The sequence below is a fragment of the Cupressus sempervirens genome, chromosome 6 (genome assembly GCF_028749045.1).
Source record: "Cupressus sempervirens isolate cs-2001-9-10 chromosome 6, ASM2874904v1, whole genome shotgun sequence".
Lineage (NCBI taxonomy): Eukaryota > Viridiplantae > Streptophyta > Pinopsida > Cupressales > Cupressaceae > Cupressus > Cupressus sempervirens.
Window position 1 is genome coordinate 390,761,085 of NC_143123.1, and position 8,811 is coordinate 390,769,895.

The window sequence follows — 8,811 nt, forward strand, 5'->3', positions numbered from 1 at the left end:
CATTTGAAGTCCTAGGGTTTCCTAGGAAGAGTTATGGGTGGATGGTAGTGTGTACATGATGTAATAGGCTATTAAAGCCCCTAAATGATGTAAAATGCACTCAAAGTGTAAGATCTTGTAAAATTGCCAACATTGGCAACATAAGCGAACTTAGGCTTGAATGGGGTTAGTTAAGGTTATAGGTGTGTGAAGAGTGTTTTAAAAGGTCTTTTAGAGTCATTTATGATGACATTATAGTTTTCATAAGTCTTTAGCCGAGAAAAGGTCACAAAAGATAATCAAAGGTAATGATGTTAAAAAAGTTATAAAAACTGTCTATTTGCTGTCATAAGACAATTAGAAGAGCAGTTGGCATCCAAGGGGGCTTTAGTTCAGTTTTATGAGTTAGTTAGATGGGAAAACATTTAGAAAAGAAATTTCTTTATAAGACACAAGGGCAGAAGTTGAAGAGAGGTGTATGTAACAAGAAAATAAATAAATCAAAGAAATTTGCTATTCACTGTCACAGTGACAATCTCCTAAGTGCAAGATTTGACTTGGTAATTCAATAAAGTTCTTTATATTCAAGATTTATTGTTGTTGCTCCTTAAAAATATTGTCATGATTTTTTAACTCTTGGCAAGGACTTTGTAAGTTTTTTTTTTTTTTTTTTAACTATCTTTGAAATCTCTGTTGTCATAGGGAACGTGACTGATTGTCATAGTTTTGTAGTCATTAATGGAGACAAGCCTCTCCCATTTTCTGTGAATGGACTGTAACTTGTGGGAGAGGCACTTAAGTGTATGAATATGTTTTTTTTATGATTTTAATTCAAGAGGATGCAGGTGATAGTGAACAAAGAAAAGAACAACAGGGTGACTGTTGTACCAAATAGTGAAGGTGCATTTGAAAGTTACCACATGGTGAATATGAACAAATGGAGGTTGGAATGGATAAATGTGTGTTGAAAACATTTTAGGGAGTATGTTTAAAGGTTTTTGAGCCAATAGAAATGTTTTATGAGTTGATTTAGGGTCTTTTCTAGGAAGCCCTAGGCTAGAAACCCTTAAAGGGAGGGTTTGATGAAAAGGTGTCTAGAAATGCATGGAGGGTCAAAAAAATTGTGGAAACCTATCATTTATTAGATGCCTTAATATTTTTTTAATGTTTGGAGAGTTGGGTGTGTGTGCAAAGCATAGTTTCTTTGTTAGGCAAGGGCTAATTAGGCCTAATTGCTGTAGTGATAGCCATAGAATGGTGCAACAGTCATAGGTTGAGAAACTGATATTTGAAAGGTTTGAAGAGAACCATAAAGGGTATTTTAAAAGGTGACTAAGTCACTAGGTTTTTTGGGGAGTTAGAGAGAAAAGTGCAATTTGCTACAGGACAGCGCTACTAGACAAGCCTAGAAGGGCTAGAGTAGGAAATGGTGAAAGATGGGTTGTTGGAAGCTGGTGAAGAGTTGAAGCATGGTAGAGAGGCCATGATAAGATGGTCTAAGGTGTTAGGGTCAGTGAGAGATGTCAAAGTTGGATTTTGGTATGATGGAGGTGCTAGGTACACTAGTTGACCTAGAAGGAAATTAATACAATAAGAGATTGTGGTAACGAGGTAGGAAGTGAATTCGTGGGTATGGTGTGTGGAAGAGATCTACTAAGTCAGGGACTTCTTATTGATCCTTGATTTGAACTCTAGTTCCTTGAGATGATTCCAAGATGTTGTTGAATCCTCGAGTTGAATAGGGTTCCTTAAGGGGATATTAGAAGGCTCTGCATCAATGTAACTTCCAGTCCTCGATTTGAAGATTCTTTAGTTAGTTAGTGTCCACTTTCTTTAAAATTGGTAATAAAACCATTTTTAGAGGAATAAAATTCTTACATGGATCTATCAATAAGAACTCTTTTAAAACTGTGGAAAGAACACAAGAAATTATAGTTTCTATTGACTCATCTGTGCTATGTGCATCATGAAGTAAAAAATTGCAATGTTGTACAAAGAAGCTTCTTAGATATGGAATATTTAAATAGAGGTATGCAAATTACTCAAAAGTTAAAGATGTTTAGGTGGCCAATGTCACATAAATTACATTGTCTTGTATGAATATATTCATTAAAATGTACCGCCCTCTCTTATATCTTGTCTCTTATAAGGCTAAATTGGCCATGTGTGAGGATGGTTTCAACATATGTGTTTTGACAAGTTTTTTGATGGAATTACATGGATAGGGTGATCCCACGTTACAAAATCCAATACTCTATGATAATGGGGTGACTTACATGTTCATTTAGCATAACAATATCTACCTTATGGCATCATCAAGACAGAACTCTAAAGCAGCTAGCTTACTATTATTTTTACATCGAGTTGTGGATGTAAGTTCAAAAATCTACACTTCTCATTCACAATTTATTTCTTGGTTGAGGCTCTATTTTCAATTATTAAATGGAACACTACATTTAGGGAACTTACTGAACCTATAGAGCCAGGGATTCTAGTGTATGCATATAATTATTTTATTTGTAGCTATTGCATGCATATTTAGGTGTTATTATAGTAATCAAGAGTTGTTAATGTTCCTCTTTGTTTTTTGCTATGATTATTGTGTTGCAATAATTGATTCACATGTCAACTTTAGGTTCAATTTTGGATTGTCATGTGTGTTATTTTTGCAGGTATTCAAGCACTATTTTGAAGAGCTAGAAGAAGAGTCTTTAAGAGACAATTTTGTTGTTGTTGTGAGTGTACACATCTATTTTTAATCTAGGCCACAGAGGATTGAGGGTTCAGAATTCCTTGTAATGAACTATTTGAGAATATTTTATCATGAACTTAAAATTTAAAATATGTGTATATCATTTCACCACTTTTATTTCGCATTGTGTAGTATGAACTACTAGATGAAATAATGGATTTTGGGTACCCTCAATAGATAGAGGCAAAGATTCTTAGTGAATTCACCAAAATGGATGATTACAAGATGGAAGTCACTAAGTGACCTCCAATGGCTGTTACAAATGTAGTTTCCTAGCGAAGTGAAGGAATACAATACAAAAAAAATGAGGTTGAAGGCTAATCCAAATTTAACTTTGTGCTTTGCTTGAATATGGCAATTTATATTTAACTAATTTTGTGCTTTTAATTTTTTATTAAAGGTCTTTTTGGATGTAGTAGAAAGTGTAAATATTCTTGTGAGTAGCAACGGGCAAATAGTGCAATCTGATGTGTTTGGAGCACTGAAGATGAGAGCATACTTGAGGTAGTTTTTTCCTACCCCATGCATAATCTTATTATTGAGTTCTTTTAGAAATAAAACTAATAGACTAGAGAGAGGAAACATGGAACTGTTTCCCATAATCTCTGCTAAGTTGAAACACTGTAAACTCCAACTAGGTTCATGGAGAACATTATAATGTTACTGCACACCTATTTTCTTAAATATGTACCCTACTTGTGGAATGCCTTGAAATAGGAAAAACCCCATTTTCTAAGCTGAAAGCCCCATGTATGCTTATACACAGCTAAATGAATAGACATATATTATGAGAATGGGATTGGCACATGAGAGTTCAGATAATAAACATCTTGTGTTTATTTTTACGTGGTAGAATTATGAATTACCATCAGACAAAGAATCTACAAATTGTCCAACTTTTATAAGTACAAATATTATGTTCATATTCATTGTTAAGATTTAATAAATAAAATTTTTTTGGTCATGAGACAACCAAATTTGTTGTTGGATACTTGCATTTCAACATATTACATGCTTCAGTGAGAATAAAACAAATATAGAAGAATAATGAACTGTGGTGGATGATTGAACAGAGTCCAATTTCTTGGAGAGTTTAGAGTGACAGATTAAAAGTCAAATTATAATGACCAAATGTTGAAGTTTAGATTATGCTACACTAGGTCCCATACCTAGACCAAGTCCAATTTGTACAGTTTGTAGGCCTTCCCCAGGTTTGTAATAGATGTATCTGGAATAATTTGGTCAGGACACCCATGCCCTTGCCATATCAAGGCTGAAGCTGGATCCCCACAGCCGATCTTGGAAATAAAATAGTATGAAAAATTACAAAAAAAAGAATAAAATACTGATATGTATATATCTTTAGATGTTTTATATAATTATTGAGTGTTGGAAGTAGTTTGACCACTAATAATTTCTTTGGTTTATACATATGCCATAAGTATTAAACTTTTATAACTTTTGATTTAATATTTGGCATTGAATTATTGATTGTGTTTCATGGTTAATTTAGCTTGTTTTGTGCAAAATGTGGCTGTTTCTAATTTTTATAAATTTATAATGTACTTTTAGCATGACTGCTGAAATGTTACATAGCTAGCTGTTAATGACAAGTGTATTTTGATTCACTTTTTTTCAGTGGAATGCCAGAATGCAAACTTGGATGCAATGACAGGGTACTTCTAGAAGCTTAAGGCAAAGTGTCAAAGGGTAAAGCAATTGATTTGGATGACATCAAGTTTCATCAATATGCAATCAAGATCATTTTCTTATTCAATTCCTTAAACTATCAATTTTATCTTATATTAAAGTGCTTGCAAACTCCTTTGATGTTGTACTTGGTCTTTTTTTTCCCTTGAAAAGGCATATGTTAATTTCTATTTCTTCTCTTTAGGTGCGTTTGTCTTGCTCATTTTGAAAATGATAGAACTATATCCTTCATACCTCATGATGGGACTTTTGATCTTATGAACTATAGACTTAGCAAACAGGTTTGTTCATATATTCAAGAGAATGCAGTTGTTGTCAAATCTTTGAAGTTCTGTTATGAAGGATATCCTTCTAAATTAGGTTTCATATCATATGTTTTTATTACTTTTCAGGTAAAGCCATTGATATGGGTTGAAGCTTAAGTAGAAAAGCATTCAAGAATCTGGGTAGAATATTTGGTGAGAGCACCTAGCCAATACAAAGATCGCAGGTTTCAAATTATCTGTCTGGCTTATGTATGCCTATTTTAGATCTGATTTATCTACTATTTAGATAGATATTTCTAACATGTTAGCTTCAGGGAATGGTTTAAGTATGACTGATATTTCTATGTATTTGCTAATTTGTCTCATGGTTTTCTTTAACTTTGCAGTATGACAACAAATATTGAAATTGAATTGCCAGTACTAGCTGATGCATCTACACCTCATGTATGCACATTAATGGGTACTTCTGCATACTCCCCAGAGAGGGATGCTTTGCTTTGGAAAATAAAATCATTTCTTGGTGGAAAGGTATCTTGTAGCTTTCATTGGTTTTCTTGTTCAAAGATGGTTAATAGTACCATGGTTCTGGACCCTGATGTTTTAGTTTCTTGATTGACTTATTATGTGGGTTTTGATTCATGAATAAATATTGAGGGCTGAATTTAGCCTTTCTAGCATAACTACTGAAGAAGCAACCCTAGAAAAGTGGGTGCCTATTCGTGTCAAATTTGAGATACCATATTTTACTGTATCAAGAATTCAGGTCATTTCTTAACTTTAGTTTACAAATGTAGATTATTGCTTTTGTGAGTATCATTAGCTCATTACCATGATTTATAACTTATCTAAAATTTGATTCATTTCAGGTCGTTTTGGACTGACTCCATAAAAGTCATCACAATGTTGGACCCTTTTGTGTGTTCACTTCTATATTTCTGAGGAGAAAAAGCTCATTGCTTATATTTATATTGGTCTCAGTGAAAATCATTATGCTTTTTAAATATTTAGCTCCACAAGTAAATTGATTCATTGAATAAATGGGTGAGAATTTACATTTTGTTCATTTAGATTTAGGCTGCTACTTTATAACAACTTTCTTTTGTTGCAATTCTTTACTGCAGGTCAGGTATCTAAAAATCATTGAAAAGAGTGGATATCAAGCATTTCCATGGGTGAGGTACATTACAACAATAGGTGAATATGAACTGAGAATGATCTATACTAGTGATAATTGAGAAATGTTGTAAACAAGAGAGAATGTGGTATTTGATCATTCCGATGGCTTATTAAGTTGTTTTCAATTTCTAAATGAAGGATCAAGCAGAAGGATGTTATTTGACTATCTGCCTAACAGCTGTGTCTTGTTAAAAACCCATAACAAATTTGGTTTTTTTGTGTTTGTCTTTCCTTCTTTTATATATTTTGATTTCTTTCAACCATAGTTTCTCAATCTCACCTAATTTACTCTCTAAGGGGAAAAAAATCTTTGGAACGAACTTTGCTTCAACACTAGGTGGGAGGATATAGAGATTAGTTACAGTGGATTGTTTCAGCCACTGATCATCAGAATTGAGGTCAACCAATAACCTTCTCTCCACCTTCTCTAAATATATGTATTGTGATATCATATTATGATCTAAAAAACTTCTTAAAAGATAACATATTCTAATTATTTCATGCAGGCAGAGAAAGTGTACAATCAGGCTGTTTATTTTAAGAAGACTCTCAAATGTCAAAGTGAACCAATGTCTCAATTGGAATGCATTGCAACCTCTGTAGTAAGTACATAAAATTATTTTAATTCCCTTTGCCATGACTTAGGTTTTGTTTACAAATGAATTTTAATGTTGGTTGTAATTTACTATTCATTTGATATGTGGAAACTGATATAAATTTAATAGAAGTATTTGTATGATAATTTTAGGTAAGTGCAGCAATCAAAGTGAAAGCTTCTGTCATAGTAGTATTTACAACATCCGGACGAATTGCAAATTAATTATTTTCTTATTCTACATTATATATTCCTTGGACATTTGAAACTATCAAATTTGGGAAATTGGTGATAAGTTACAATTTGGTTTCATTTTTGCCACTATTGGGGTTTGGTTATCATAATCATTAGCTCATAATGCAGGCAATTTCGTCAATTCTAGATTTATCTATTTCCATTCCAATGTGAATTTTATTTTCTGATACACAGATAACACATCTACAAATTCTGATTCTCAGCATGATATTTATTTTTTATTTGCCCCAGGTTGATTGCTAAGTATAGGCCTACTATGCCAGTAATTTCTGTTGTCATCCCAAGATTGACAACAAATCAACTGAGATGGGGCTTTACGAGTGCATTTTAGGTATGCTATACATATTATTAAAAAAGAAAGTTGTTCTATTTTTCTTCTACCTGAGTGACATGGATTAAAAATCAAAGTAGCTTTATTATTCTGTGTAAGTTTTTGTTCAAATCATTCAAGTAATGTTAATTAAATAAAAAATGATGAGATCAATACGCACATCTCAAAAAGTTATGATGCTGCTTTACTGGCATTAATATCCAAAGATATTTTTTATCCAATTGCATATATCAATGTATTCAATCTAATGCCACATCATTGCAATCTTTCTTCATAATATTTGTTTTCATTGAACCTTCCCAATTTTACTGGCTTTTGCTTCCATGGTTTCACTACTTCTATATTTGTATTTGTATAATCGGTTTCACTACATGATATTGTAGTGCACAAAATATATATTGCACATTCCTAGTCCACCATAGCTGAAAAAGTGTGTGCATGTTCAAGAGATTGTTTCTATCATAGTTAAATCTTATAAGAAATCTTTTGAAAAGAGAAATGTAAGGAATCAATTTTAGCAAAATTGTTAGTACTCAATGATTTAAGCAACATAAGTATGACATATTAAGGCCTGAGAAGGAGTGAGGCAAAGGGAGGAGACAAGGGAGGTGAAGCTTCCAGCTACATCATTCTCAACTACCTCCAACATCAAACAAAATCAAACCTCTTAAACCCTGTGTAACTTCATTTGGTCACATCTTATATTTGAGCAGGATGGTGTCTTATTGGTGCTTCTTCCATTATTTCATGATATATTATTATCAGGCCATCCAATTGGCTATAGGAAAAAGATGATTCTTGAACAATTGAATTAGCAATATGGTCAATCTGCATTGCATTTGGACACTTGGTTTGAGGTTCATCTCATCAATTCCCATTCATCACAGGATCTTTATCTAATTAGACCTCGATAGAAAATATTGAGATTTCTTGAGCCCCAAGTCCAAATCATCCAGGCTTCAATCTCCACATATCATAAAGCCTGTATATAGAGCTTAGCATTCTCACACCATCCAAGAGCTGATGCAAGTGAAGCTTCCAGCTACGGGATGCTCAACTCTATATACAGGCTTTATGATATGTGGAGATTGAAGCTTGCACAATTTGGGCTTGGGGCTCAGGAAATCTCAATGTTTTCTATCGAGGTCTAATCAAATAAAGATCCTATGATGAATCGGAATCGATGAGATGAACCTCAAACCAAGTGTCCAAATGCAATGTAGATTGACTGTATTAATAATTTGATTGTTCAAGAATCATCTTTGTCCTATAGCCGATTGGATGGCCTGATAATAATATCTCATGAAATAATCGAGGGAGCACCAATAAGACACCATCCTGCTCAAATATAAGATGTGACCAAATTAAGTTACATAGGGTTTAAGAGGTTTGATTTTGTTTGATGTAGCTGGAAGTCAACAATTTTTCTTTTATGTTTTACTCTGCCACCGTCGCAATTGCGACGGGAGAGTAGTAGTGGTGACACCATGTTCCGTCGCATCTCATCGTAATTGCGACACAAAAATGATGAATTACGATGGGGTTGCTATAAAGGTGACACCCCCTTCTGTTGTAATTCAATTGTCATTGTCACAATTGTGACACAAAATGGAATTATTGTGATGGGGTTGCTATTGGAGTCATTGCAGGTGGACACCCCAATTGCCATTGCAAAAACCTTGGAGTCGTCGCAATTGCGATGGATACCCACGAATTGAGACGAGGTTTGGTGTCACAAGAAAGCAGT

The 8,811-nt window shown here is 33.6% G+C and overlaps 1 pseudogene; it reads left to right on the plus strand.

Annotated features, from left to right (window-relative positions):
- The first annotated feature begins 1,405 nt into the window (after window positions 1-1,405).
- LOC149552693 (AP-1 complex subunit mu-2-like) lies at window positions 1,406-5,942 on the plus strand (annotated as a pseudogene).
- The last annotated feature ends 2,869 nt before the right edge of the window (window positions 5,943-8,811 follow it).